At 46.1% G+C, this 25,090-nt stretch overlaps 25 non-coding genes and 41 pseudogenes across 25 annotated transcripts; all 66 read left to right on the top strand.

The window, feature by feature from the left end:
- Window positions 1–1,667: 1,667 nt before the first annotated feature.
- LOC136724297 (uncharacterized) lies at window positions 1,668–1,786 on the top strand (annotated as a pseudogene).
- A 224-nt stretch (window positions 1,787–2,010) lies between these two features.
- Window positions 2,011–2,129, top strand: LOC136724261 (5S ribosomal RNA). The gene has a single exon (XR_010806976.1). It is a non-coding gene; the product is annotated as a 5S ribosomal RNA (ribosomal RNA).
- A 218-nt stretch (window positions 2,130–2,347) lies between these two features.
- LOC136724241 (uncharacterized) lies at window positions 2,348–2,466 on the top strand (annotated as a pseudogene).
- A 225-nt stretch (window positions 2,467–2,691) lies between these two features.
- LOC136724277 (5S ribosomal RNA) lies at window positions 2,692–2,810 on the top strand. Its single transcript, XR_010806991.1, has one exon. It is a non-coding gene; the product is annotated as a 5S ribosomal RNA (ribosomal RNA).
- A 209-nt stretch (window positions 2,811–3,019) lies between these two features.
- Window positions 3,020–3,138, top strand: LOC136724252 (uncharacterized; annotated as a pseudogene).
- A 224-nt stretch (window positions 3,139–3,362) lies between these two features.
- On the top strand, window positions 3,363–3,481 carry LOC136724276 (5S ribosomal RNA). The gene has a single exon (XR_010806990.1). It is a non-coding gene; the product is annotated as a 5S ribosomal RNA (ribosomal RNA).
- A 209-nt stretch (window positions 3,482–3,690) lies between these two features.
- LOC136724177 (uncharacterized) lies at window positions 3,691–3,809 on the top strand (annotated as a pseudogene).
- Window positions 3,810–4,019: 210 nt separating this feature from the next.
- Window positions 4,020–4,138, top strand: LOC136724249 (uncharacterized; annotated as a pseudogene).
- A 223-nt stretch (window positions 4,139–4,361) lies between these two features.
- On the top strand, window positions 4,362–4,480 carry LOC136724280 (5S ribosomal RNA). The gene has a single exon (XR_010806994.1). It is a non-coding gene; the product is annotated as a 5S ribosomal RNA (ribosomal RNA).
- Window positions 4,481–4,698: 218 nt separating this feature from the next.
- Window positions 4,699–4,817, top strand: LOC136724240 (uncharacterized; annotated as a pseudogene).
- Window positions 4,818–5,042: 225 nt separating this feature from the next.
- Window positions 5,043–5,161, top strand: LOC136724275 (5S ribosomal RNA). The gene has a single exon (XR_010806989.1). It is a non-coding gene; the product is annotated as a 5S ribosomal RNA (ribosomal RNA).
- A 209-nt stretch (window positions 5,162–5,370) lies between these two features.
- LOC136724251 (uncharacterized) lies at window positions 5,371–5,489 on the top strand (annotated as a pseudogene).
- Window positions 5,490–5,713: 224 nt separating this feature from the next.
- LOC136724273 (5S ribosomal RNA) lies at window positions 5,714–5,832 on the top strand. Its single transcript, XR_010806987.1, has one exon. It is a non-coding gene; the product is annotated as a 5S ribosomal RNA (ribosomal RNA).
- A 210-nt stretch (window positions 5,833–6,042) lies between these two features.
- On the top strand, window positions 6,043–6,161 carry LOC136724304 (uncharacterized; annotated as a pseudogene).
- Window positions 6,162–6,371: 210 nt separating this feature from the next.
- Window positions 6,372–6,490, top strand: LOC136724247 (uncharacterized; annotated as a pseudogene).
- A 223-nt stretch (window positions 6,491–6,713) lies between these two features.
- Window positions 6,714–6,832, top strand: LOC136724279 (5S ribosomal RNA). Its single transcript, XR_010806993.1, has one exon. It is a non-coding gene; the product is annotated as a 5S ribosomal RNA (ribosomal RNA).
- A 226-nt stretch (window positions 6,833–7,058) lies between these two features.
- On the top strand, window positions 7,059–7,177 carry LOC136724272 (5S ribosomal RNA). The gene has a single exon (XR_010806986.1). It is a non-coding gene; the product is annotated as a 5S ribosomal RNA (ribosomal RNA).
- Window positions 7,178–7,386: 209 nt separating this feature from the next.
- LOC136724250 (uncharacterized) lies at window positions 7,387–7,505 on the top strand (annotated as a pseudogene).
- Window positions 7,506–7,729: 224 nt separating this feature from the next.
- Window positions 7,730–7,848, top strand: LOC136724271 (5S ribosomal RNA). The gene has a single exon (XR_010806985.1). It is a non-coding gene; the product is annotated as a 5S ribosomal RNA (ribosomal RNA).
- A 210-nt stretch (window positions 7,849–8,058) lies between these two features.
- Window positions 8,059–8,177, top strand: LOC136724302 (uncharacterized; annotated as a pseudogene).
- A 210-nt stretch (window positions 8,178–8,387) lies between these two features.
- Window positions 8,388–8,506, top strand: LOC136724246 (uncharacterized; annotated as a pseudogene).
- A 223-nt stretch (window positions 8,507–8,729) lies between these two features.
- On the top strand, window positions 8,730–8,848 carry LOC136724278 (5S ribosomal RNA). The gene has a single exon (XR_010806992.1). It is a non-coding gene; the product is annotated as a 5S ribosomal RNA (ribosomal RNA).
- Window positions 8,849–9,057: 209 nt separating this feature from the next.
- On the top strand, window positions 9,058–9,176 carry LOC136724285 (5S ribosomal RNA). Its single transcript, XR_010806998.1, has one exon. It is a non-coding gene; the product is annotated as a 5S ribosomal RNA (ribosomal RNA).
- A 210-nt stretch (window positions 9,177–9,386) lies between these two features.
- On the top strand, window positions 9,387–9,505 carry LOC136724235 (uncharacterized; annotated as a pseudogene).
- Window positions 9,506–9,728: 223 nt separating this feature from the next.
- Window positions 9,729–9,847, top strand: LOC136724300 (uncharacterized; annotated as a pseudogene).
- Window positions 9,848–10,071: 224 nt separating this feature from the next.
- On the top strand, window positions 10,072–10,190 carry LOC136724269 (5S ribosomal RNA). Its single transcript, XR_010806984.1, has one exon. It is a non-coding gene; the product is annotated as a 5S ribosomal RNA (ribosomal RNA).
- Window positions 10,191–10,400: 210 nt separating this feature from the next.
- LOC136724234 (uncharacterized) lies at window positions 10,401–10,519 on the top strand (annotated as a pseudogene).
- A 222-nt stretch (window positions 10,520–10,741) lies between these two features.
- On the top strand, window positions 10,742–10,860 carry LOC136724268 (5S ribosomal RNA). Its single transcript, XR_010806983.1, has one exon. It is a non-coding gene; the product is annotated as a 5S ribosomal RNA (ribosomal RNA).
- A 215-nt stretch (window positions 10,861–11,075) lies between these two features.
- On the top strand, window positions 11,076–11,194 carry LOC136724229 (uncharacterized; annotated as a pseudogene).
- Window positions 11,195–11,404: 210 nt separating this feature from the next.
- Window positions 11,405–11,523, top strand: LOC136724258 (5S ribosomal RNA). Its single transcript, XR_010806974.1, has one exon. It is a non-coding gene; the product is annotated as a 5S ribosomal RNA (ribosomal RNA).
- Window positions 11,524–11,742: 219 nt separating this feature from the next.
- Window positions 11,743–11,861, top strand: LOC136724212 (uncharacterized; annotated as a pseudogene).
- Window positions 11,862–12,413: 552 nt separating this feature from the next.
- On the top strand, window positions 12,414–12,531 carry LOC136724196 (uncharacterized; annotated as a pseudogene).
- A 555-nt stretch (window positions 12,532–13,086) lies between these two features.
- LOC136724267 (5S ribosomal RNA) lies at window positions 13,087–13,205 on the top strand. Its single transcript, XR_010806982.1, has one exon. It is a non-coding gene; the product is annotated as a 5S ribosomal RNA (ribosomal RNA).
- Window positions 13,206–13,415: 210 nt separating this feature from the next.
- Window positions 13,416–13,534, top strand: LOC136724216 (uncharacterized; annotated as a pseudogene).
- A 224-nt stretch (window positions 13,535–13,758) lies between these two features.
- Window positions 13,759–13,877, top strand: LOC136724185 (uncharacterized; annotated as a pseudogene).
- A 210-nt stretch (window positions 13,878–14,087) lies between these two features.
- Window positions 14,088–14,206, top strand: LOC136724221 (uncharacterized; annotated as a pseudogene).
- Window positions 14,207–14,416: 210 nt separating this feature from the next.
- On the top strand, window positions 14,417–14,535 carry LOC136724220 (uncharacterized; annotated as a pseudogene).
- Window positions 14,536–14,761: 226 nt separating this feature from the next.
- LOC136724264 (5S ribosomal RNA) lies at window positions 14,762–14,880 on the top strand. The gene has a single exon (XR_010806979.1). It is a non-coding gene; the product is annotated as a 5S ribosomal RNA (ribosomal RNA).
- A 216-nt stretch (window positions 14,881–15,096) lies between these two features.
- On the top strand, window positions 15,097–15,215 carry LOC136724202 (uncharacterized; annotated as a pseudogene).
- Window positions 15,216–15,425: 210 nt separating this feature from the next.
- On the top strand, window positions 15,426–15,544 carry LOC136724192 (uncharacterized; annotated as a pseudogene).
- A 225-nt stretch (window positions 15,545–15,769) lies between these two features.
- LOC136724283 (5S ribosomal RNA) lies at window positions 15,770–15,888 on the top strand. The gene has a single exon (XR_010806996.1). It is a non-coding gene; the product is annotated as a 5S ribosomal RNA (ribosomal RNA).
- Window positions 15,889–16,098: 210 nt separating this feature from the next.
- On the top strand, window positions 16,099–16,217 carry LOC136724218 (uncharacterized; annotated as a pseudogene).
- Window positions 16,218–16,427: 210 nt separating this feature from the next.
- Window positions 16,428–16,546, top strand: LOC136724214 (uncharacterized; annotated as a pseudogene).
- Window positions 16,547–16,772: 226 nt separating this feature from the next.
- On the top strand, window positions 16,773–16,891 carry LOC136724255 (5S ribosomal RNA). Its single transcript, XR_010806971.1, has one exon. It is a non-coding gene; the product is annotated as a 5S ribosomal RNA (ribosomal RNA).
- Window positions 16,892–17,107: 216 nt separating this feature from the next.
- Window positions 17,108–17,226, top strand: LOC136724227 (uncharacterized; annotated as a pseudogene).
- Window positions 17,227–17,436: 210 nt separating this feature from the next.
- Window positions 17,437–17,555, top strand: LOC136724191 (uncharacterized; annotated as a pseudogene).
- A 225-nt stretch (window positions 17,556–17,780) lies between these two features.
- On the top strand, window positions 17,781–17,899 carry LOC136724296 (uncharacterized; annotated as a pseudogene).
- Window positions 17,900–18,109: 210 nt separating this feature from the next.
- Window positions 18,110–18,228, top strand: LOC136724179 (uncharacterized; annotated as a pseudogene).
- Window positions 18,229–18,772: 544 nt separating this feature from the next.
- On the top strand, window positions 18,773–18,891 carry LOC136724186 (uncharacterized; annotated as a pseudogene).
- Window positions 18,892–19,112: 221 nt separating this feature from the next.
- LOC136724266 (5S ribosomal RNA) lies at window positions 19,113–19,231 on the top strand. The gene has a single exon (XR_010806981.1). It is a non-coding gene; the product is annotated as a 5S ribosomal RNA (ribosomal RNA).
- Window positions 19,232–19,448: 217 nt separating this feature from the next.
- Window positions 19,449–19,567, top strand: LOC136724243 (5S ribosomal RNA). Its single transcript, XR_010806970.1, has one exon. It is a non-coding gene; the product is annotated as a 5S ribosomal RNA (ribosomal RNA).
- Window positions 19,568–19,780: 213 nt separating this feature from the next.
- Window positions 19,781–19,899, top strand: LOC136724238 (uncharacterized; annotated as a pseudogene).
- Window positions 19,900–20,123: 224 nt separating this feature from the next.
- LOC136724208 (uncharacterized) lies at window positions 20,124–20,242 on the top strand (annotated as a pseudogene).
- Window positions 20,243–20,452: 210 nt separating this feature from the next.
- Window positions 20,453–20,571, top strand: LOC136724213 (uncharacterized; annotated as a pseudogene).
- Window positions 20,572–20,797: 226 nt separating this feature from the next.
- On the top strand, window positions 20,798–20,916 carry LOC136724231 (5S ribosomal RNA). The gene has a single exon (XR_010806969.1). It is a non-coding gene; the product is annotated as a 5S ribosomal RNA (ribosomal RNA).
- A 216-nt stretch (window positions 20,917–21,132) lies between these two features.
- Window positions 21,133–21,251, top strand: LOC136724225 (uncharacterized; annotated as a pseudogene).
- Window positions 21,252–21,461: 210 nt separating this feature from the next.
- On the top strand, window positions 21,462–21,580 carry LOC136724190 (uncharacterized; annotated as a pseudogene).
- A 226-nt stretch (window positions 21,581–21,806) lies between these two features.
- LOC136724295 (uncharacterized) lies at window positions 21,807–21,925 on the top strand (annotated as a pseudogene).
- A 210-nt stretch (window positions 21,926–22,135) lies between these two features.
- On the top strand, window positions 22,136–22,254 carry LOC136724178 (uncharacterized; annotated as a pseudogene).
- A 544-nt stretch (window positions 22,255–22,798) lies between these two features.
- On the top strand, window positions 22,799–22,917 carry LOC136724294 (5S ribosomal RNA). Its single transcript, XR_010807006.1, has one exon. It is a non-coding gene; the product is annotated as a 5S ribosomal RNA (ribosomal RNA).
- A 221-nt stretch (window positions 22,918–23,138) lies between these two features.
- Window positions 23,139–23,257, top strand: LOC136724265 (5S ribosomal RNA). Its single transcript, XR_010806980.1, has one exon. It is a non-coding gene; the product is annotated as a 5S ribosomal RNA (ribosomal RNA).
- Window positions 23,258–23,474: 217 nt separating this feature from the next.
- On the top strand, window positions 23,475–23,593 carry LOC136724219 (5S ribosomal RNA). The gene has a single exon (XR_010806968.1). It is a non-coding gene; the product is annotated as a 5S ribosomal RNA (ribosomal RNA).
- A 212-nt stretch (window positions 23,594–23,805) lies between these two features.
- On the top strand, window positions 23,806–23,924 carry LOC136724236 (uncharacterized; annotated as a pseudogene).
- A 224-nt stretch (window positions 23,925–24,148) lies between these two features.
- Window positions 24,149–24,267, top strand: LOC136724184 (uncharacterized; annotated as a pseudogene).
- A 210-nt stretch (window positions 24,268–24,477) lies between these two features.
- LOC136724260 (5S ribosomal RNA) lies at window positions 24,478–24,596 on the top strand. Its single transcript, XR_010806975.1, has one exon. It is a non-coding gene; the product is annotated as a 5S ribosomal RNA (ribosomal RNA).
- Window positions 24,597–24,817: 221 nt separating this feature from the next.
- Window positions 24,818–24,936, top strand: LOC136724233 (uncharacterized; annotated as a pseudogene).
- Window positions 24,937–25,090: the final 154 nt, after the last annotated feature.

Genomic DNA, 25,090 nt, shown 5'->3' with positions numbered 1-25,090 from the left:
TCTCTTACCTCCAATTCTTGTCTTCAGCTTTTCTTTTCTGACTTTTCTTCCTGAACTGTCTCTCTGCTTTCTTCTTTTTGTGTTTCTCTTAAAATTATTATTTTTTGAATACTTTTTCTTCTGAATTTCTATTCCATGTCTTCTGTGTATGTTTATAGTGCTATATATTCATTTGTAAATCACAAATTAAATCCGCTTATGTATAAAAACAAATGTTTTTTAGGAGCTCATATTCCTCTCTCTCTCTCTCTCTCTCTCTCTCTCTCTCTCTCTCTCAATTCATTTCATTTGTATTGTCAAAGCAATTGGACATACATACACATACATACATATACACTCACCTAAAGGATTATTAGGAACACCTGTTCAATTTCTCATTAATGCAATTATCTAATCAACCAATCACATGGCAGTTGCTTCAATGCATTTAGGGGTGTGGTCCTGGTCAAGACAATCTCCTGAACTCCAAACTGAATGTCTGAATGGGAATGAAAGGTGATTTAAGCAATTTTGAGCGTGGCATGGTTGTTGGTGCCAGACGGGCCGGTCTGAGTATTTCACAATCTGCTCAGTTACTGGGATTTTCACGCACAACCATTTCTAGGGTTTACAAAGAATGGTGTGAAAAGGGAAAAACATCCAGTATGCGGCAGTCCTGTGGGCGAAAATGCCTTGTTGATGCAAGAGGTCAGAGGAGAATGGGCCGACTGATTCAAGCTGATAGAAGAGCAACTTTGACTGAAATAACCACTAGTTACAAACGAGGTATGCAGCAAAGCATTTGTGAAGCCACAACACGTACAACCTTGAGGCGGATGGGCTACAACAGCAGAAGACCCCACCGGGTACCACTCATCTCCACTACAAATAGGAAAAAGAGGTGAGACATTCAGATGGTAGAGTCAGAATTTGGCGTAAACAGAATGAGAACATGGATCCATCATGTCTTGTTACCACTGTGCAGGCTGGTGGTGGTGGTGTAATGGTGTGGGGGATGTCTTCTTGGCACACTTTAGGCCCCTTAGTACCAATTGGGCATTGTTTAAATGCTACGGCCTACCTGAGCATTGTTTCTGACCATGTCCATCCCTTTTTGACCACCATGTACCCATCCTCTGATGGCTACTTCCAGCAGGATAATGCACCATGTCACAAAGGTCGAATCATTTCAAATTGGTTTCTTGAACATGACAATGAGTTCACTGTACTAAACTGGCCCCCACAGTCACCAGATCTCAACCCAATGGAGCATCTTTGGGATGTGGTGGAACGGGAGCTTCGTGCCCTGGATGTGCATCCCACAAATCTCCATCAACTGCAAGATGCTATCCTATCAATATGGGCCAACATTTCTAAAGAATGCTTTCAGCACCTTGTTGAAGCAATGCCACGTAGAATTAAAGCAGTTCTGAAGGCGAAAGGGGGTCAAACACAGTATTAGTATGGTGTTCCTAATAATCCTTTAGGTGAGTTCATCGTAGCTCTTAATACTCTCTTTCTGTCTGGAGGAGATATAATTGAAGTATTGTACACGTACCCGGCTACTTTCAACACCCATTGCTGCACTGATATTTTTCCCTCCATTTTTCTTTATCCATTTTTTTTTTGCTGGAAGTTCCGTCAATACCCGTCAGCCTTTAAGAGACATCATGCAGCCAGGCCTCTTGGCTTGCGGCCACACCGTCCTGAACGCGCCCAATCTCATCAGATCTCGGAAGCTAAACGGGGCAGGTCCTGGTCAGTACTTGGATGGGTGACCTCCTGGAAATACCAGGTGCTGCTAGCTTTTTCGTCTCCTGGGTAACTTTATCGTAGCTCTTAATACTCTCTTTCAGTCTGCAGGAGATATAATTGAAGAATTGTACACGTACCCGGCTACTGTCAACACCCTTTGCTGCACTGATATTTTTCCATCCATTTTTCTTTTTTCTTTTTTTGTTTTTTTTTTTTGCTGGAAGTTCCGTCAATACCCGCCAACCTTTAAGAGACATCATGCAGCCAGGCCTTTCGGCTTGTGGCCACACCGTCCTGAACGCACCCGATCTCGTCAGATCTCGGAAGCTAAACGGGGCAGGGCCTGGTCAGTACTTGGATGGGAGACCTCCTAGAAATACCAGGTGCTGCAAGCTTTTTACGTCTCCTGGGTAACTTCATCGTAGCTCTTAATACTCTCTTTCTGTCTCCAGGAGATATAATTGAAGAATTGTACACGTACCCGGCTACTTTCAACACCCTTTCCTGCACTGATATTTTTACCTCCATTTTTCTATTTTTTTTTTTTTTTTTTGCTGGAAATTCCGTCAATACCCGCCAGCCTTTAAGAGACATCATGCAGCCAGGCATCTCGGCTTGCGGCCACACCATCCTGAACGCGCCCGATCTCGTCAGATCTCGGAAGCTAAACGGGGCAGGACCTGGTCAGTACATGAAAGTGATACCTCCTGGAAATACCTAGTGCTGCAAGCTTTTACGTCTCCTGGGTAACTTTATCGTAGCTCTTAATACTCTCTCTCTGTCTGGAGGAGATATAATTGAAGTATTGTACACGTATCCAGCTACTGTCAACACCCTTTGCTGCACTGATATTTTTCCATCCATTTTTCTTTTTTCTTTTTTTCTTTTTTTTTTTTTGCTGGAAGTTCCGTCAATACCCGCCAACCTTTAAGAGACATCATGCAGCCAGGCCTTTCGGCTTGTGGCCACACCGTCCTGAATGCGCCCGATCTCGTCAGATCTCGGAAGCTAAACGGGGCAGGGCCTGGTCAGTACTTGGATGGGAGACCTCCTAGAAATACCAGGTGCTGCAAGCTTTTTACGTCTCCTGGGTAACTTCATCGTAGCTCTTAATACTCTCTTTCTGTCTCCAGGAGATATAATTGAAGAATTGTACACGTACCCGGCTACTTTCAACACCCTTTGCTGCACTGGTATATTTCCCTCTATTTTTCTTTTTTTTTTTGCTGGCAGTTCCGTCAATACCCGCCAGCCTTTAAGAGACATCATGCAGCCAGGCATCTCGGCTTGCGGCCACACCATCCTGAACGCGCCCGATCTCGTCAGATCTCGGAAGCTAAACGGAGCAGGACCTGGTCAGTACATGAAAGTGATACCTCCTGGAAATACCTAGTGCTGCAAGCTTTTACGTCTCCTGGGTAACTTTATCGTAGCTCTTAAAACTCTCTCTCTGTCTGGAGGAGATATAATTGAAGTATTGTACACGTATCCAGCTACTGTCAACACCCTTTGCTGCACTGATATTTTTCCATCCATTTTTCTTTTTTCTTTTTTTCTTTTTTTTTTTTGCTGGAAGTTCCGTCAATACCCGCCAACCTTTAAGAGACATCATGCAGCCAGGCCTTTCGGCTTGTGGCCACACCGTCCTGAATGCGCCCGATCTCGTCAGATCTCGGAAGCTAAACGGGGCAGGGCCTGGTCAGTACTTGGATGGGAGACCTCCTAGAAATACCAGGTGCTGCAAGCTTTTTACGTCTCCTGGGTAACTTCATCGTAGCTCTTAATACTCTCTTTCTGTCTCCAGGAGATATAATTGAAGAATTGTACACGTACCCGGCTACTTTCAACACCCTTTGCTGCACTGGTATATTTCCCTCTATTTTTCTTTTTTTTTTTGCTGGAAGTTCCGTCAATACCCGCCAGCCTTTAAGAGACATCATGCAGCCAGGCATCTCGGCTTGCGGCCACACCATCCTGAACGCGCCCGATCTTCTCAGATCTCGGAAGCTAAATGGGGCAGGGCCTGGTCAGTACTTGGATGGGAGACCTCCTAGAAATACCAGGTGCTGCAAGCTTTTTACGTCTCCTGGGTAACTTCATCGTAGCTCTTAATACTCTCTTTCTGTCTCCAGGAGATATAATTGAAGAATTGTACACGTACCCGGCTACTTTCAACACCCTTTGCTGCACTGGTATATTTCCCTCTATTTTTCTTTTTTTTTTTTGCTGGCAGTTCCGTCAATACCCGCCAGCCTTTAAGAGACATCATGCAGCCAGGCATCTCGGCTTGCGGCCACACCATCCTGAACGCGTCCGATCTCGTCAGATCTCGGAAGCTAAACGGGGCAGGACCTGGTCAGTACATGATAGTGAGACCTCCTGGAAATACCTAGTGCTGCAAGCTTTTACGTCTCCTGGGAAACTTTATCGTAGCTCTTAATACTCTCTCTCTGTCTGGAGGAGATATAATTGAAGTATTGTACACGTATCCAGCTACTGTCAACACCCTTTGCTGCACTGATATTTTTCCATCCATTTTTCTTTTTTCTTTTTTTCTTTTTTTTTTTGCTGGAAGTTCCGACAATACCCGCCAACCTTTAAGAGACATCATGCAGCCAGGCCTTTCGGCTTGTGGCCTTACCGTCCTGAATGCGCCCGATCTCGTCAGATCTCGGAAGCTAAACGGGGCAGGGCCTGGTCAGTACTTGGATGGGAGACCTCCTAGAAATACCAGGTGCTGCAAGCTTTTTACGTCTCCTGGGTAACTTCATCGTAGCTCTTAATACTCTCTTTCTGTCTCCAGGAGATATAATTGAAGAATTGTACACGTACCCGGCTACTTTCAACACCCTTTCCTGCACTGATATTTTTACCTCCATTTTTCTATTTTTTTTTTTTTTTTTTGCTGGAAATTCCGTCAATACCCGCCAGCCTTTAAGAGACATCATGCAGCCAGGCATCTCGGCTTGCGGCCACACCATCCTGAACGCGCCCGATCTCGTCAGATCTCGGAAGCTAAACGGGGCAGGACCTGGTCAGTACATGAAAGTGATACCTCCTGGAAATACCTAGTGCTGCAAGCTTTTACGTCTCCTGGGTAACTTTATCGTAGCTCTTAATACTCTCTCTCTGTCTGGAGGAGATATAATTGAAGTATTGTACACGTATCCAGCTACTGTCAACACCCTTTGCTGCACTGATATTTTTCCATCCATTTTTCTTTTTTCTTTTTTTCTTTTTTTTTTTTTGCTGGAAGTTCCGTCAATACCCGCCAACCTTTAAGAGACATCATGCAGCCAGGCCTTTCGGCTTGTGGCCACACCGTCCTGAATGCGCCCGATCTCGTCAGATCTCGGAAGCTAAACGGGGCAGGGCCTGGTCAGTACTTGGATGGGAGACCTCCTAGAAATACCAGGTGCTGCAAGCTTTTTACGTCTCCTGGGTAACTTCATCGTAGCTCTTAATACTCTCTTTCTGTCTCCAGGAGATATAATTGAAGAATTGTACACGTACCCGGCTACTTTCAACACCCTTTGCTGCACTGGTATATTTCCCTCTATTTTTCTTTTTTTTTTTGCTGGCAGTTCCGTCAATACCCGCCAGCCTTTAAGAGACATCATGCAGCCAGGCATCTCGGCTTGCGGCCACACCATCCTGAACGCGCCCGATCTCGTCAGATCTCGGAAGCTAAACGGAGCAGGACCTGGTCAGTACATGAAAGTGATACCTCCTGGAAATACCTAGTGCTGCAAGCTTTTACGTCTCCTGGGTAACTTTATCGTAGCTCTTAAAACTCTCTCTCTGTCTGGAGGAGATATAATTGAAGTATTGTACACGTATCCAGCTACTGTCAACACCCTTTGCTGCACTGATATTTTTCCATCCATTTTTCTTTTTTCTTTTTTTCTTTTTTTTTTTTGCTGGAAGTTCCGTCAATACCCGCCAACCTTTAAGAGACATCATGCAGCCAGGCCTTTCGGCTTGTGGCCACACCGTCCTGAATGCGCCCGATCTCGTCAGATCTCGGAAGCTAAACGGGGCAGGGCCTGGTCAGTACTTGGATGGGAGACCTCCTAGAAATACCAGGTGCTGCAAGCTTTTTACGTCTCCTGGGTAACTTCATCGTAGCTCTTAATACTCTCTTTCTGTCTCCAGGAGATATAATTGAAGAATTGTACACGTACCCGGCTACTTTCAACACCCTTTGCTGCACTGGTATATTTCCCTCTATTTTTCTTTTTTTTTTTTGCTGGAAGTTCCGTCAATACCCGCCAGCCTTTAAGAGACATCATGCAGCCAGGCATCTCGGCTTGCGGCCACACCATCCTGAACGCGCCCGATCTTCTCAGATCTCGGAAGCTAAATGGGGCAGGGCCTGGTCAGTACTTGGATGGGAGACCTCCTAGAAATACCAGGTGCTGCAAGCTTTTTACGTCTCCTGGGTAACTTCATCGTAGCTCTTAATACTCTCTTTCTGTCTCCAGGAGATATAATTGAAGAATTGTACACGTACCCGGCTACTTTCAACACCCTTTGCTGCACTGGTATATTTCCCTCTATTTTTCTTTTTTTTTTTTGCTGGCAGTTCCGTCAATACCCGCCAGCCTTTAAGAGACATCATGCAGCCAGGCATCTCGGCTTGCGGCCACACCATCCTGAACGCGTCCGATCTCGTCAGATCTCGGAAGCTAAACGGGGCAGGACCTGGTCAGTACATGATAGTGAGACCTCCTGGAAATACCTAGTGCTGCAAGCTTTTACGTCTCCTGGGAAACTTTATCGTAGCTCTTAATACTCTCTCTCTGTCTGGAGGAGATATAATTGAAGTATTGTACACGTATCCAGCTACTGTCAACACCCTTTGCTGCACTGATATTTTTCCATCCATTTTTCTTTTTTCTTTTTTTCTTTTTTTTTTTGCTGGAAGTTCCGACAATACCCGCCAACCTTTAAGAGACATCATGCAGCCAGGCCTTTCGGCTTGTGGCCTTACCGTCCTGAATGCGCCCGATCTCGTCAGATCTCGGAAGCTAAACGGGGCAGGGCCTGGTCAGTACTTGGATGGGAGACCTCCTAGAAATACCAGGTGCTGCAAGCTTTTTACGTCTCCTGGGTAACTTCATCGTAGCTCTTAATACTCTCTCTCTGTCTGGAGGAGATATAATTGAAGTATTGTACACGTATCCAGCTACTGTCAACACCCTTTGCTGCACTGATATTTTTCCATCCATTTTTCTTTTTTCTTTTTTTCTTTTTTTTTTTTTGCTGGAAGTTCCGTCAATACCCGCCAACCTTTAAGAGACATCATGCAGCCAGGCCTTTCGGCTTGTGGCCACACCGTCCTGAATGCGCCCGATCTCGTCAGATCTCGGAAGCTAAACGGGGCAGGGCCTGGTCAGTACTTGGATGGGAGACCTCCTAGAAATACCAGGTGCTGCAAGCTTTTTACGTCTCCTGGGTAACTTCATCGTAGCTCTTAATACTCTCTTTCTGTCTCCAGGAGATATAATTGAAGAATTGTACACGTACCCGGCTACTTTCAACACCCTTTGCTGCACTGGTATATTTCCCTCTATTTTTCTTTTTTTTTTTGCTGGCAGTTCCGTCAATACCCGCCAGCCTTTAAGAGACATCATGCAGCCAGGCATCTCGGCTTGCGGCCACACCATCCTGAACGCGCCCGATCTCGTCAGATCTCGGAAGCTAAACGGAGCAGGACCTGGTCAGTACATGAAAGTGATACCTCCTGGAAATACCTAGTGCTGCAAGCTTTTACGTCTCCTGGGTAACTTTATCGTAGCTCTTAAAACTCTCTCTCTGTCTGGAGGAGATATAATTGAAGTATTGTACACGTATCCAGCTACTGTCAACACCCTTTGCTGCACTGATATTTTTCCATCCATTTTTCTTTTTTCTTTTTTTCTTTTTTTTTTTTGCTGGAAGTTCCGTCAATACCCGCCAACCTTTAAGAGACATCATGCAGCCAGGCCTTTCGGCTTGTGGCCACACCGTCCTGAATGCGCCCGATCTCGTCAGATCTCGGAAGCTAAACGGGGCAGGGCCTGGTCAGTACTTGGATGGGAGACCTCCTAGAAATACCAGGTGCTGCAAGCTTTTTACGTCTCCTGGGTAACTTCATCGTAGCTCTTAATACTCTCTTTCTGTCTCCAGGAGATATAATTGAAGAATTGTACACGTACCCGGCTACTTTCAACACCCTTTGCTGCACTGGTATATTTCCCTCTATTTTTCTTTTTTTTTTTTGCTGGAAGTTCCGTCAATACCCGCCAGCCTTTAAGAGACATCATGCAGCCAGGCATCTCGGCTTGCGGCCACACCATCCTGAACGCGCCCGATCTTCTCAGATCTCGGAAGCTAAATGGGGCAGGGCCTGGTCAGTACTTGGATGGGAGACCTCCTAGAAATACCAGGTGCTGCAAGCTTTTTACGTCTCCTGGGTAACTTCATCGTAGCTCTTAATACTCTCTTTCTGTCTCCAGGAGATATAATTGAAGAATTGTACACGTACCCGGCTACTTTCAACACCCTTTGCTGCACTGGTATATTTCCCTCTATTTTTCTTTTTTTTTTTTGCTGGCAGTTCCGTCAATACCCGCCAGCCTTTAAGAGACATCATGCAGCCAGGCATCTCGGCTTGCGGCCACACCATCCTGAACGCGTCCGATCTCGTCAGATCTCGGAAGCTAAACGGGGCAGGACCTGGTCAGTACATGATAGTGAGACCTCCTGGAAATACCTAGTGCTGCAAGCTTTTACGTCTCCTGGGAAACTTTATCGTAGCTCTTAATACTCTCTCTCTGTCTGGAGGAGATATAATTGAAGTATTGTACACGTATCCAGCTACTGTCAACACCCTTTGCTGCACTGATATTTTTCCATCCATTTTTCTTTTTTCTTTTTTTCTTTTTTTTTTTGCTGGAAGTTCCGACAATACCCGCCAACCTTTAAGAGACATCATGCAGCCAGGCCTTTCGGCTTGTGGCCTTACCGTCCTGAATGCGCCCGATCTCGTCAGATCTCGGAAGCTAAACGGGGCAGGGCCTGGTCAGTACTTGGATGGGAGACCTCCTAGAAATACCAGGTGCTGCAAGCTTTTTACGTCTCCTGGGTAACTTCATCGTAGCTCTTAATACTCTCTTTCTGTCTCCAGGAGATATAATTGAAGAATTGTACACGTACCCGGCTACTTTCAACACCCTTTGCTGCACTGGTATATTTCCCTCTATTTTTCTTTTTTTTTTTGCTGGCAGTTCCGTCAATACCCGCCAGCCTTTAAGAGACATCATGCAGCCAGGCATCTCGGCTTGCGGCCACACCATCCTGAACGCGCCCGATCTTGTCAGATCTCGGAAGCTAAACGGGGCAGGGCCTGGTCAGTACTTGGATGGGAGACCTCCTAGAAATACCAGGTGCTGCAAGCTTTTTACGTCTCCTGGGTAACTTCATCGTAGCTCTTAATACTCTCTTTCTGTCTCCAGGAGATATAATTGAAGAATTGTACACGTACCCGGCTACTTTCAACACCCTTTGCTGCACTGGTATATTTCCCTCTATTTTTCTTTTTTTTTTTTGCTGGCAGTTCCGTCAATACCCGCCAGCCTTTAAGAGACATCATGCAGCCAGGCATCTCGGCTTGCGGCCACACCATCCTGAACGCGCCCGATCTCGTCAGATCTCGGAAGCTAAACGGGGCAGGACCTGGTCAGTACATGAAAGTGAGACCTCCTGGAAGTACCTAGTGCTGCAAGCTTTTACGTCTCCTGGGTAACTTTATCGTAGCTCTTAATACTCTCTCTCTGTCTGGAGGAGATATAATTGAAGTATTGTACACGTATCCAGCTACTGTCAACACCCTTTGCTGCACTGATATTTTTCCATCCATTTTTCTTTTTTTTTTTTTTTTTTTTTTTTTTGCTGGAAGTTCCGTCAATACCCGCCAACCTTTAAGAGACATCATGCAGCCAGGCCTCTTGGCTTGCGGCCACACCGTCCTGAACGTGCCCGATCTCGTAAGATCTCGGAAGCTAAAAGGGGCAGGACCTGGTCAGTACTTGGATGGGAGACCTCCTGGAAATACCTGGTGCTGCAAGCTTTTACGTCTCCTGGGTAACTTTATCGTAGCTTTTAATTCTCTCTCTCTGTCTGGAGGAGATATAATTGAAGTATTGTACACGTATCCAGCTACTGTCAACACCCTTTGCTGCACTGATATTTTTCCATCCATTTTTCTTTTTTCTTTTTTTCTTTTTTTTTTTTGCTGGAAGTTCCGTCAATACCCGCCAACCTTTAAGAGACATCATGCAGCCAGGCCTTTCGGCTTGTGGCCACACCGTCCTGAATGCGCCCGATCTCGTCAGATCTCGGAAGCTAAACGGGGCAGGGCCTGGTCAGTACTTGGATGGGAGACCTCCTAGAAATACCAGGTGCTGCAAGCTTTTTACGTCTCCTGGGTAACTTCATCGTAGCTCTTAATACTCTCTTTCTGTCTCCAGGAGATATAATTGAAGAATTGTACACGTACCCGGCTACTTTCAACACCCTTTGCTGCACTGGTATATTTCCCTCTATTTTTCTTTTTTTTTTTTGCTGGCAGTTCCGTCAATACCCGCCAGCCTTTAAGAGACATCATGCAGCCAGGCATCTCGGCTTGCGGCCACACCATCCTGAACGCGCCCGATCTCGTCAGATCTCGGAAGCTAAACGGGGCAGGACCTGGTCAGTACATGAAAGTGAGACCTCCTGGAAGTACCTAGTGCTGCAAGCTTTTACGTCTCCTGGGTAACTTTATCGTAGCTCTTAATACTCTCTCTCTGTCTGGAGGAGATATAATTGAAGTATTGTACACGTATCCAGCTACTGTCAACACCCTTTGCTGCACTGATATTTTTCCATCCATTTTTCTTTTTTTTTTTTTTTTTTTTTTTTTGCTGGAAGTTCCGTCAATACCCGCCAACCTTTAAGAGACATCATGCAGCCAGGCCTTTCGGCTTGTGGCCACACCGTCCTGAATGCGCCCGATCTCGTCAGATCTCGGAAGCTAAACGGGGCAGGGCCTGGTCAGTACTTGGATGGGAGACCTCCTAGAAATACCAGGTGCTGCAAGCTTTTTACGTCTCCTGGGTAACTTCATCGTAGCTCTTAATACTCTCTTTCTGTCTCCAGGAGATATAATTGAAGAATTGTACACGTACCCGGCTACTTTCAACACCCTTTGCTGCACTGATATTTTTCCATCCATTTTTCTTTTTTTTTTTTTTTTTGCTGGAAGTTCCGTCAATACCCGCCAACCTTTAAGAGACATCATGCAGCCAGACATCTCGGCTTGCGGCCACGCCGTCCTGAACGCGCCCGATCTTGTCAGATCTCGGAAGCTAAACGGGGCAGGACCTGGTCAGTACTTAAATGTGAGACCTCCTGGAAATACCAGGTGCTGCCAGCTTTTTACGTCTCCTGGGGAACTTCATCGTAGCTCTTAATACTCTCTTTCTGTCTGGAGAAGATATAATTGAAGAATTGTACACGTACCCGGCTACTTTCAACACCCTTTGCTGCACTGGTATTTTTCCCTCTATTTTTCTTTTTTTTTTTTGCTGGCAGTTCCGTCAATACCCGCCAGCCTTTAAGAGACATCATGCAGCCAGGCATCTCAGCTTGCGGCCACACCGTCCTGAATGCGCCCGATCTCGTCAGATCTCGGAAGCTAAACGGGGCAGGGCCTGGTCAGTACTTGGATGGGAGACCTCCTAGAAATACCAGGTGCTGCAAGCTTTTTACGTCTCCTGGGTAACTTCATCGTAGCTCTTAATAATCTCTTTCTGTCTCCAGGAGATATAATTGAAGAATTGTACACGTACCCGGCTACTTTCAACACCCTTTCCTGCACTGATATTTTTCCCTCCATTTTTCTATTTTTTTTTTTTTTTTTTTGCTGGAAATTCCGTCAATACCCGCCAGCCTTTAAGAGACGTCATGCAGCCAGACATCTCGCCTTGCGGCCACACCGTCCTGAACGCGCCCGATCTCGTCAGATCTCGGAAGCTAAACGGGGCAGGACCTGTTCAGTACTTGAATGTGAGACCTCCTGGAAATACCTGGTGCTGCAAGCTTTTACGTCTCCTGGGTAACTTTATCGTAGCTCTTAATACTCTCTATCTGTCTGGAGGAGATATAATTGAAGAATTGTACACGTACCCGGCTACCTTCAACACGCTTTGCTGCACTGATATTTTTCCCTCCATTTTTCTTTTTTCTTTTATTTCTTGCTGGAAGTTCCATCAATACCCTCCAGCCTTTAAGAGACATCATGCAGCCAGGCCTCTTGGCTTGAGGCCACACCGTCCTGAAGATGCAAAATCTCGTCAGATCTCGGAAGAAAAACTGGGCAGGGTCTGGTCAGTAATTGGATGGGTGACCTCCTGGAAATACCAGGTGCTGAAAGCTTTTTACATCTCCTGGGTAACTTCAGCATAGCTCTTAATACTCTCATTCAGTCTGGAGGAGATATAATTGAAGAATTGTACATGTACCCGGCTACTTTCAACAGCCTTTGCTGTACTGATATTTTTCCCTCCATTTTCCATTTTTTTTTTTTTTTTTTTGCTGGAAGTTCCGTCAATACCCGCCAGCCTTTAAGAGACATCATGCAGCCAGGCCTCTTGGCTTGCGGCCACACCGTCCTGAACGCGCCCCATCTCATCAGATTTCGGAAGCTAACGGGGCAGGGCCTGGTCAGTACTTGGATGGGTGACCTCCTGGAAATACCAGGTGCTGCAAGCTTTTTACGTCTCCTGGGTAACTTCATCATAGCTCTTAATACTCTCTTTCAGTCTGTAGGAGATATTATTGAAGAATTGTACACGTACCCGGCTACTTTCAAAACCCTTTGCTGCACTGATATTTTTCCCTCCATTTTTCTTTTTTCTTTTTTTTTTTGCTGTAAGTTCCGTCAATACCCGCCAGCCTTAAAGAGACATCATGCAGCCGTGCCTCTCGGCTTTCGGCCACACCGTCCTGAATGCGCATGATATCGTCAGATCTCGGAAGCTAAACGGGGCAGGACCTGGTCAGTACTTGAATGTGAGACCTCCTGGAAATACCAGGTGCTGCAAACTTTTACGTCTCCTGGGTAACTTTATCGTAGCTCTTAATACTCTCTTTCAGTCTGCAGGAGATATAATTGAAGAATTGTACACGTACCCGGCTACTTTCAACACCCTTTCCTGCACTGATATTTTTCCCTCCATTTTTCTATTTTTTTTTTTTTTTTTTTTTGCTGGAAGTTCCGTCAATACCCGCCAACCTTTAAGAGACATCATGCAGCCAGGCCTTTCGGCTTGTGGCCACACCGTCCTGAATGCGCCCGATCTCGTCAGATCTCGGAAGCTAAACGGGGCAGGGCCTGGTCAGTACTTGGATGGGAGACCTCCTAGAAATACCAGGTGCTGCAAGCTTTTTACGTCTCCTGGGAAACTTCATCGTAGCTCTTAATACTCTCTATCTGTCTGGAGGAGATATAATTGAAGAATTGTACACGTACCCGGCTACTTTCAACACCCTTTGCTGCACTGGTATATTTCCCTCTATTTTTCTTTTTTTTTTTTGCTGACAGTTCTGTCAATACCCGCCAGCCTTTAAGAGACATCATGCAGCCAGGCATCTCGGCTTGCGGCCACACCATCCTGAACGCGCCCGATCTCGTCAGATCTCGGAAGCTAAACGGGGCAGGACCTGGTCAGTACATGAATGTGAGACCTCCTGGAAATACCTAGTGCTGCAAGCTTTTACGTCTCCTGGGTAACTTTATCGTAGCTCTTAATACTCTCTCTCTGTCTGGAGGAGATATAATTGAAGTATTGTACACGTACCCGGCTACTGTCAACACCCTTTGCTGCACTGATATTTTTCCATCCATTTTTCTTTTTTCTTTTTTTCTTTTATTTTTTTGCTGGAAGTTCCGTCAATACCCGCCAACCTTTAAGAGACATCATGCAGCCAGGGCTTTCGGCTTGTGGACACACCGTCCTGAATGCGCCCGATCTCGTCAGATCTCGGAAGCTAAACGGTGCAGGGCCTGGTCAGTACTTGGATGGGAGACCTCCTAGAAATACCAGGTGCTGCAAGCTTTTTACGTCTCCTGGGTAACTTCATCGTAGCTCTTAATACTCTCTTTCTGTCTCCAGGAGATATAATTGAAGAATTGTACACGTACCCGGCTACTTTCAACACCCTTTGCTGCGCTGGTATATTTCCCTCTATTTTTCTTTTTTTTTTTTGCTGGCAGTTCCGTCAATACCCGCCAGCCTTTAAGAGACATCATGCAGCCAGACATCTCGGCTTGCGGCCACACCGTCCTGAACGCGCCCGATCTTGTCAGATCTCGGAAGCTAAACGGGGCAGGACCTGGTCAGTACTTAAATGTGAGACCTCCTGGAAATACCAGGTGCTGCCAGCTTTTTACGTCTCCTGGGGAACTTCATCGTAGCTCTTAATACTCTCTTTCTGTCTGGAGAAGATATAATTGAAGAATTGTACACGTACCCGGCTACTTTCAACACCCTTTGCTTCACTGGTATTTTTCCCTCTATTTTTCTTTTTTTTTTTTGCTGGCAGTTCCGTCAATACCCGCCAGCCTTTAAGAGACATCATGCAGCCAGACATCTCGGCTTGCGGCCACACCGTCCTGAACGCGCCCGATCTTGTCAGATCTCGGAAGCTAAACGGGGCAGGACCTGGTCAGTACTTAAATGTGAGACCTCCTGGAAATACCAGGTGCTGCCAGCTTTTTACGTCTCCTGGGGAACTTCATCGTAGCTCTTAATACTCTCTATCTGTCTGGAGGAGATATAATTGAAGTATTGTACACGTACCCGGCTACTTTCAAAACCCATTACTGGACTGATATTTTTCCCTCCATTTTTCTTTTTCTTTTTTTTTTTTTTTTTTTTTTGCTGGAAGTTCCGTCAATACCCGCCAGCCATTAAGAGACATCATGTAGCCAGGCTTCTCGGCTTGCGGCCACACCGTCCTGAATGCGCCCGATCTCGTCAGATCTCGGAAGCTAAACGGGTCAGGGCCTGGTCAGTACTTGGATGGGAGACCTCCTAGAAATACCAGGTGCTGCAAGCTTTTTACGTCTCCTGGGTAACTTCATCGTAGCTCTTAATACTCTCTTTCTGTCTGGAGGAGATATAATTGAAGAATTGTACACGTACTAGGCTACTTTCAACAGCCTTTGCTGCACTGATATTTTTCCCTCCATTTTTCTTTTTATTTTATTTTTTTGCTGGAAGTTCCGTCAATATCCGCCAGCCTTTAAGAGACATCATGCAGCCAAGCCTCTTGGCTTGTAGTCACACCGTCCTGAACGCGCCCGATCATATCAGATTTCGGAAGCTAAACGGGGCAGGGCCTGGTCAGTACTTGGATGTGTGACCTCCTGGAAATACCAGGTGCTGCAAGCTTTTTACGTCTCCTGGGTAACTTCATCGTAGCTCTTAATACTCTCTTTCTTTCTCCAGGAGATATAATTGAAGAATTGTACACGTACCCGGCTACTTTCAACACCCTGTGCTGCACTGGTATATTTCCCTCTATTTTTCTTTTTTTTTTTTGCTGGCAGTTCCGTCAATACCCGCCAGCCTTTAAGAGACATCATGCAGCCAGGCATCTTGGCTTGCGGCCACACCATCCTGAACGCGCCCGATCTCGTCAGATCTCGGAAGCTAAACGGGGCAGGACCTGGTCAGTACATGAATGTGAGACCTCCTGGAAATACCTGGTGCTGCAAGCTTTTACTTCTCCTGGGTAACTTTATCGTAGCTCTTAATACTCTCTATCTGTCTGGAGGAGATATAATTGAAGTATTGTACACGTACCCGGCTACTTTCAAAACCCATTACTGCACTGATATTTTTCCCTCCATTTTTCTTTTTCTTTTTTTTTTTTTTTTTTTTTTGCTGGAAGTTCCGTCAATACCCGCCAGCCATTAAGAGACATCACGTAGCCAGGCCTCTCGGCTTGCGGCCACACCGTCCTGAATGCGCCCGATCTCGTCAGATCTCGGAAGCTAAACGGGGCAGGGCCTGGTCAGTACTTGGATGGGAGACCTCCTAGAAATACCAGGTGCTGCAAACTTTTTACGTCTCCTGGGTAACTTCATCGTAGCTCTTAATACTCTCTTTCTGTCTCCAGGAGATATAATTGAAGAATTGTACACGTACCCGGCTACTTTCAACACCCTTTGCTGCACTGGTATATTTCCCTCTATTTTTCTTTTTTTTTTTTGCTGGAAATTCCGACAATACCCGCTAGCCTTTAAGAGACATCATGCAGCCAGACATCTCGGCTTGCGGCCACACCGTCCTGAACGCGCCCGATCTTGTCAGATCTCGGAAGCTAAACGGGGCAGGACCTGGTCAGTACTTAAATGTGAGACCTCCTGGAAATACCAGGTGCTGCCAGCTTTTTACGTCTCCTGGGGATCTTCATCGTAGCTCTTAATACTCTCTTTCTGTCTGGAGAAGATATAATTGAAGAATTGTACACGTACCCGGCTACTTTCAACACCCTGTGCTGCACTGGTATATTTCCCTCTATTTTTCTTTTTTTTTTTTGCTGGCAGTTCCGTCAATACCCGCCAGCCTTTAAGAGACATCATGCAGCCAGGCATCTCGGCTTGCGGCCACACCATCCTGAACGCGCCCGATCTCGTCAGATCTCGGAAGCTAAACGGGGCAGGACCTGGTCGGTACATGAATGTGAGACCTCCTGGAAATACCTGGTGCTGCAAGCTTTTACGTCTCCTGGGTAACTTTATCGTAGCTCTTAATACTCTCTATCTGTCTGGGGGAGATATAATTGAAGTATTGTACACGTACCCGGCTACTTTCAAAACCCATTACTGGACTGATATTTTTCCCTCCATTTTTCTTTTTCTTTTTTTTTTTTTTTTTTTTTTTGCTGGAAGTTCCGTCAATACCCGCCAGCCATTAAGAGACATCATGTAGCCAGGCTTCTCGGCTTGCGGCCACACCGTCCTGAATGCGCCCGATCTCGTCAGATCTCGGAAGCTAAACGGGGCAGGGCCTGGTCAGTACTTGGATGGGAGACCTCCTAGAAATACCAGGTGCTGCAAGCTTTTTACGTCTCCTGGGTAACTTCATCGTAGCTCTTAATACTCTCTTTCTGTCTGGAGGAGATATAATTGAAGAATTGTACACGTACTAGGCTACTTTCAACAGCCTTTGCTGCACTGATATTTTTCCCTCCATTTTTCTTTTTATTTTATTTTTTTGCTGGAAGTTCCGTCAATATCCGCCAGCCTTTAAGAGACATCATGCAGCCAGGCCTCTTGGCTTGTAGTCACACCGTCCTGAACGCGCCCGATCATATCAGATTTCGGAAACTAAACGGGGCAGGGCCTGGTCAGTACTTGGATGTGTGACCTCCTGGAAATACCAGGTGCTGCAAGCTTTTTACGTCTCCTGGGTAACTTCATCGTAGCTCTTAATACTCTCTTTCTTTCTCCAGGAGATATAATTGAAGAATTGTACATGTACCCGACTACTTTCAACACCCTGTGCTGCACTGGTATATTTCCCTCTATTTTTCTTTTTTTTTTTTGCTGGCAGTTCCGTCAATACCCGCCAGCCTTTAAGAGACATCATGCAGCCAGGCATCTCGGCTTGCGGCCACACCATCCTGAACGCGCCCGATCTCGTCAGATCTCGGAAGCTAAACGGGGCAGGACCTGGTCAGTACATGAATGTGAGACCTCCTGGAAATACCTGGTGCTGCAAGCTTTTACTTCTCCTGGGTAACTTTATCGTAGCTCTTAATACTCTCTATCTGTCTGGAGGAGATATAATTGAAGTATTGTACACGTACCCGGCTACTTTCAAAACCCATTACTGCACTGATATTTTTCCCTCCATTTTTCTTTTTCTTTTTTTTTTTTTTTTTTTTTTGCTGGAAGTTCCGTCAATACCCGCCAGCCATTAAGAGACATCATGTAGCCAGGCCTCTCGGCTTGCGGCCACACCGTCCTGAACGCGCCCGATCTCGTCAGATCTCGGAAGCTAAACGCGGCAGGGCCTGGTCAGTACTTGGATGGGAGACCTCCTAGAAATACCAGGTGCTGCCAGCTTTTTACGTCTCCTGGGGAACTTCATCGTAGCTCTTAATACTCTCTTTCTGTCTGGAGAAGATATAATTGAAGAATTGTACACGTACCCGGCTACTTTCAACACCCTTTGCTGCACTGGTATTTTTCCCTCTATTTTTCTTTTTTTTTTTTTCCGGCAGTTCCGTCAATACCCGCCAGCCTTTAAGAGACATCATGCTGCCAGGCATCTCGGCTTGCGGCCACACCGTCCTGAACGCGCCCGATCTCGTCAGATCTCGGAAGCTAAACGGGGCAGGACCTGTTCAGTACTTGAATGTGAGACCTCCTGGAAATACCTGGTGCTGCAAGCTTTTACGTCTCCTGGGTAACTTTATCGTAGCTCTTAATACTCTCTATCTGTCTGGAGGAGATATAATTGAAGAATTGTACACGTACCTGGCTACCTTCAACACGCTTTGCTGCACTGATATTTTTCCCTCCATTTTTCTTTTTTCTTTTGTTTCTTGCTGGAAGTTCCATCAATACCCTCCAGCCTTTAAGAGACATCATGCAGCCAGGCCTCTTGGCTTGAGGCCACACCGTCCTGAAGATGCAAAATCTCGTCAGATCTCGGAAGAAAAACTGGGCAGGGTCTGGTCAGTAATTGGATGGGTGACCTCCTGGAAATACCAGGTGCTGAAAGCTTTTTACGTCTCCTGGAAAACTTCATCGTAGCTCTTAATACTCTCTATCTGTCTGGAGGAGATTTAATTGAAGTATTGTACACGTACCCAGCTACTGTCAACACCCTTTGCTGCACTGATATTTTTCCATCCATTTTTTTTTTTTTTTTTTGCTGGAAGTTCCGTCAATACCCGCCAACCTTTAAGAGACATCATGCAGCCAGGCCTTTCGGCTTGTGGCCACACCGTCCTGAATGCGCCCGATCTCGTCAGATCTCGGAAGCTAAACGGGTCAGGTCCTGGTCAGTACTTGGATGGGAGACCTCCTAGACATACCAGGTGCTGCAAGCTTTTTACGTCTCCTGGGTAACTTTATCGTAGCTCTTAATACTCTCTTTCAGTCTGCAGGAGATATAATTGAAGAATTGTACACGTACCCGGCTACTTTCAACACCCTTTCCTGCACTGATATTTTTCCCTCCATTTTTCTATTTTTTTTTTTTTTTTTTTTTGCTGGAAGTTCCGTCAATACCCGCCAACCTTTAAGAGACATCATGCAGCCAGGCCTTTCGGCTTGTGGCCACACCGTCCTGAATGCGCCCGATCTCGTCAGATCTCGGAAGCTAAACGGGGCAGGGCCTGGTCAGTACTTGGATGGGAGACCTCCTAGAAATACCAGGTGCTGCAAGCTTTTTACGTCTCCTGGGTAACTTCATCGTAACTCTTAATACTCTCTATCTGTCTGGAGGAGATATAATTGAAGTATTGTACACGTACCCAGCTACTGTCAACACCATTTGCTGCACTGATATTTTTCCATCCATTTTTCTTTTTTTTTTTTTTTTTTTGCTGGAAGTTCCGTCAATACCCGCCAACCTTTAAGAGACATCATGTAGCCAGGCCTCTTGGCTTGCGGCCACACCGTCCTGAATGCGCCCGATCTCGTCAGATCTCGGAAGCTAAACGGGGCAGGGCCTGGTCAGTACTTGGATGGGAGACCTCCTAGAAATACCAGGTGCTGCAAGCTTTTTACGTCTCCTGGGTAACTTCATCGTAGCTCTTAATACTCTCTTTCTGTCTCCAGGAGATATAATTGAAGAATTGTACACGTACCCGGCTACTTTCAACACCCTTTGCTGCACTGGTATATTTCCCTCTATTTTTCTTTTTTTTTTTTTTTGCTGGCAGTTCTGTCAATACCCGCCAGCCTTTAAGAGACATCATGCAGCCAGGCATCTTGGCTTGCGGCCACACCATCCTGAACGCGCCCGATCTCGTCAGATCTCGGAAGCTAAACGGGGCAGGACCTGGTCAGTACATGATAGTGAGACCTCCTGGAAATACCTAGTGCTGCAAGCTTTTACGTCTCCTGGGTAACTTTATCGTAGCTCTTAATACTCTCTCTCTGTCTGGAGGAGATATAATTGAAGTATTGTACACGTACCCGGCTACTGTCAACACCCTTTGCTGCACTGATATTTTTCCATCCATTTTTCTTTTTTCTTTTTTTCTTTTATTTTTTTGCTGGAAGTTCCGTCAATACCCGCCAACCTTTAAGAGACATCATGCAGCCAGGGCTTTCGGCTTGTGGACACACCGTCCTGAATGCGCCCGATCTCGTCAGATCTCGGAAGCTAAACGGTGCAGGGCCTGGTCAGTACTTGGATGGGAGACCTCCTAGAAATACCAGGTGCTGCCAGCTTTTTACGTCTCCTGGGGATCTTCATCGTAGCTCTTAATACTCTCTTTCTGTCTGGAGAAGATATAATTGAAGAATTGTACACGTACCCGGCTACTTTCAACACCCTGTGCTGCACTGGTATATTTCCCTCTATTTTTCTTTTTTTTTTTTGCTGGCAGTTCCGTCAATACCCGCCAGCCTTTAAGAGACATCATGCAGCCAGGCATCTCGGCTTGCGGCCACACCATCCTGAACGCGCCCGATCTCGTCAGATCTCGGAAGCTAAACGGGGCAGGACCTGGTCGGTACATGAATGTGAGACCTCCTGGAAATACCTGGTGCTGCAAGCTTTTACGTCTCCTGGGTAACTTTATCGTAGCTCTTAATACTCTCTATCTGTCTGGGGGAGATATAATTGAAGTATTGTACACGTACCCGGCTACTTTCAAAACCCATTACTGGACTGATATTTTTCCCTCCATTTTTCTTTTTCTTTTTTTTTTTTTTTTTTTTTTTGCTGGAAGTTCCGTCAATACCCGCCAGCCATTAAGAGACATCATGTAGCCAGGCTTCTCGGCTTGCGGCCACACCGTCCTGAATGCGCCCGATCTCGTCAGATCTCGGAAGCTAAACGGGGCAGGGCCTGGTCAGTACTTGGATGGGAGACCTCCTAGAAATACCAGGTGCTGCAAGCTTTTTACGTCTCCTGGGTAACTTCATCGTAGCTCTTAATACTCTCTTTCTGTCTGGAGGAGATATAATTGAAGAATTGTACACGTACTAGGCTACTTTCAACAGCCTTTGCTGCACTGATATTTTTCCCTCCATTTTTCTTTTTATTTTATTTTTTTGCTGGAAGTTCCGTCAATATCCGCCAGCCTTTAAGAGACATCATGCAGCCAGGCCTCTTGGCTTGTAGTCACACCGTCCTGAACGCGCCCGATCATATCAGATTTCGGAAACTAAACGGGGCAGGGCCTGGTCAGTACTTGGATGTGTGACCTCCTGGAAATACCAGGTGCTGCAAGCTTTTTACGTCTCCTGGGTAACTTCATCGTAGCTCTTAATACTCTCTTTCTTTCTCCAGGAGATATAATTGAAGAATTGTACATGTACCCGACTACTTTCAACACCCTGTGCTGCACTGGTATATTTCCCTCTATTTTTCTTTTTTTTTTTTGCTGGCAGTTCCGTCAATACCCGCCAGCCTTTAAGAGACATCATGCAGCCAGGCATCTCGGCTTGCGGCCACACCATCCTGAACGCGCCCGATCTCGTCAGATCTCGGAAGCTAAACGGGGCAGGACCTGGTCAGTACATGAATGTGAGACCTCCTGGAAATACCTGGTGCTGCAAGCTTTTACTTCTCCTGGGTAACTTTATCGTAGCTCTTAATACTCTCTATCTGTCTGGAGGAGATATAATTGAAGTATTGTACACGTACCCGGCTACTTTCAAAACCCATTACTGCACTGATATTTTTCCCTCCATTTTTCTTTTTCTTTTTTTTTTTTTTTTTTTTTTTGCTGGAAGTTCCGTCAATACCCGCCAGCCATTAAGAGACATCATGTAGCCAGGCCTCTCGGCTTGCGGCCACACCGTCCTGAACGCGCCCGATCTCGTCAGATCTCGGAAGCTAAACGCGGCAGGGCCTGGTCAGTACTTGGATGGGAGACCTCCTAGAAATACCAGGTGCTGCCAGCTTTTTACGTCTCCTGGGGAACTTCATCGTAGCTCTTAATACTCTCTTTCTGTCTGGAGAAGATATAATTGAAGAATTGTACACGTACCCGGCTACTTTCAACACCCTTTGCTGCACTGGTATTTTTCCCTCTATTTTTCTTTTTTTTTTTTTCCGGCAGTTCCGTCAATACCCGCCAGCCTTTAAGAGACATCATGCTGCCAGGCATCTCGGCTTGCGGCCACACCGTCCTGAACGCGCCCGATCTCGTCAGATCTCGGAAGCTAAACGGGGCAGGACCTGTTCAGTACTTGAATGTGAGACCTCCTGGAAATACCTGGTGCTGCAAGCTTTTACGTCTCCTGGGTAACTTTATCGTAGCTCTTAATACTCTCTATCTGTCTGGAGGAGATATAATTGAAGAATTGTACACGTACCTGGCTACCTTCAACACGCTTTGCTGCACTGATATTTTTCCCTCCATTTTTCTTTTTTCTTTTGTTTCTTGCTGGAAGTTCCATCAATACCCTCCAGCCTTTAAGAGACATCATGCAGCCAGGCCTCTTGGCTTGAGGCCACACCGTCCTGAAGATGCAAAATCTCGTCAGATCTCGGAAGAAAAACTGGGCAGGGTCTGGTCAGTAATTGGATGGGTGACCTCCTGGAAATACCAGGTGCTGAAAGCTTTTTACGTCTCCTGGAAAACTTCATCGTAGCTCTTAATACTCTCTATCTGTCTGGAGGAGATTTAATTGAAGTATTGTACACGTACCCAGCTACTGTCAACACCCTTTGCTGCACTGATATTTTTCCATCCATTTTTTTTTTTTTTTTTTGCTGGAAGTTCCGTCAATACCCGCCAACCTTTAAGAGACATCATGCAGCCAGGCCTTTCGGCTTGTGGCCACACCGTCCTGAATGCGCCCGATCTCGTCAGATCTCGGAAGCTAAACGGGTCAGGTCCTGGTCAGTACTTGGATGGGAGACCTCCTAGAAATACCAGGTGCTGCAAGCTTTTTACGTCTCCTGGGTAACTTTATCGTAGCTCTTAATACTCTCTTTCAGTCTGCAGGAGATATAATTGAAGAATTGTACACGTACCCGGCTACTTTCAACACCCTTTCCTGCACTGATATTTTTCCCTCCATTTTTCTATTTTTTTTTTTTTTTTTTTTTGCTGGAAGTTCCGTCAATACCCGCCAACCTTTAAGAGACATCATGCAGCCAGGCCTTTCGGCTTGTGGCCACACCGTCCTGAATGCGCCCGATCTCGTCAGATCTCGGAAGCTAAACGGGGCAGGGCCTGGTCAGTACTTGGATGGGAGACCTCCTAGAAATACCAGGTGCTGCAAGCTTTTTACGTCTCCTGGGTAACTTCATCGTAACTCTTAATACTCTCTATCTGTCTGGAGGAGATATAATTGAAGTATTGTACACGTACCCAGCTACTGTCAACACCATTTGCTGCACTGATATTTTTCCATCCATTTTTCTTTTTTTTTTTTTTTTTTTGCTGGAAGTTCCGTCAATACCCGCCAACCTTTAAGAGACATCATGTAGCCAGGCCTCTTGGCTTGCGGCCACACCGTCCTGAATGCGCCCGATCTCGTCAGATCTCGGAAGCTAAACGGGGCAGGGCCTGGTCAGTACTTGGATGGGAGACCTCCTAGAAATACCAGGTGCTGCAAGCTTTTTACGTCTCCTGGGTAACTTCATCGTAGCTCTTAATACTCTCTTTCTGTCTCCAGGAGATATAATTGAAGAATTGTACACGTACCCGGCTACTTTCAACACCCTTTGCTGCACTGGTATATTTCCCTCTATTTTTCTTTTTTTTTTTTTTGCTGGCAGTTCTGTCAATACCCGCCAGCCTTTAAGAGACATCATGCAGCCAGGCATCTTGGCTTGCGGCCACACCATCCTGAACGCGCCCGATCTCGTCAGATCTCGGAAGCTAAACGGGGCAGGACCTGGTCAGTACATGATAGTGAGACCTCCTGGAAATACCTAGTGCTGCAAGCTTTTACGTCTCCTGGGTAACTTTATCGTAGCTCTTAATACTCTCTCTCTGTCTGGAGGAGATATAATTGAAGTATTGTACACGTACCCGGCTACTGTCAACACCCTTTGCTGCACTGATATTTTTCCATCCATTTTTCTTTTTTCTTTTTTTCTTTTATTTTTTTGCTGGAAGTTCCGTCAATACCCGCCAACCTTTAAGAGACATCATGCAGCCAGGGCTTTCGGCTTGTGGACACACCGTCCTGAATGCGCCCGATCTCGTCAGATCTCGGAAGCTAAACGGTGCAGGGCCTGGTCAGTACTTGGATGGGAGACCTCCTAGAAATACCAGGTGCTGCAAGCTTTTTACGTCTCCTGGGTAACTTCATCGTAGCTCTTAATACTCTCTTTCTGTCTCCAGGAGATATAATTGAAGAATTGTACACGTACCCGGCTACTTTCAACACCCTTTGCTGCACTGGTATTTTTCCCTCTATTTTTCTTTTTTTTTTTTGCTGGCAGTTCCGGCAATACCCGCCAGCCTTTAAGAGACATCATGCAGCCAGGCATCTTGGCTTGCGGCCACACCATCCTGAACGCGCCCGATCTCGTCAGATCTCGGAAGCTAAACGGGGCAGGGCCTGGTCAGTACTTGGATGGGAGACCTCCTAGAAATACCAGGTGCTGCAAGCTTTTTACGTCTCCTGGGTAACTTCATCATAGCTCTTAATACTCTCTATCTGTCCGGAGGAGATATAATTTAAGTATTGTACACGTACCCAGCTACTGTCAACACCCTTTGCTGCACTGATATTTTTCCATCCATTTTTTTTTTTTTTTTTTTTTTTTTTTTTGCTTGAAGTTCTGTCAATACCCGCCAACCTTTAAGAGACATCATGCAGCCAGGCGTCTCGGCTTGCGGCCACACCATCCTGAACTCGCCCGATCTCGTCAGATCTTGGAAGCTAAACGGGGCAGGACCTGGTCGGTACATGAATGTGAGACCTCCTGGAAATACCTGGTGCTGCAAGCTTTTACGTCTCCTGGGTAACTTTATCGTAGCTCTTAATACTCTCTATCTGTCTGGATGGAGATATAATTGAAGTATTGTACACGTACCCAGCTACTGTCAACACCCTTTGCTGCACTGATATTTTTCCATCCATTTTTCTTTTTTTTTTTTTTTT

Source organism: Amia ocellicauda, unplaced genomic scaffold, assembly GCF_036373705.1.
Source record: "Amia ocellicauda isolate fAmiCal2 unplaced genomic scaffold, fAmiCal2.hap1 HAP1_SCAFFOLD_178, whole genome shotgun sequence".
Taxonomy (NCBI): domain Eukaryota; kingdom Metazoa; phylum Chordata; class Actinopteri; order Amiiformes; family Amiidae; genus Amia; species Amia ocellicauda.
This window is presented reverse-complemented; position numbering and strand designations above follow the sequence as displayed.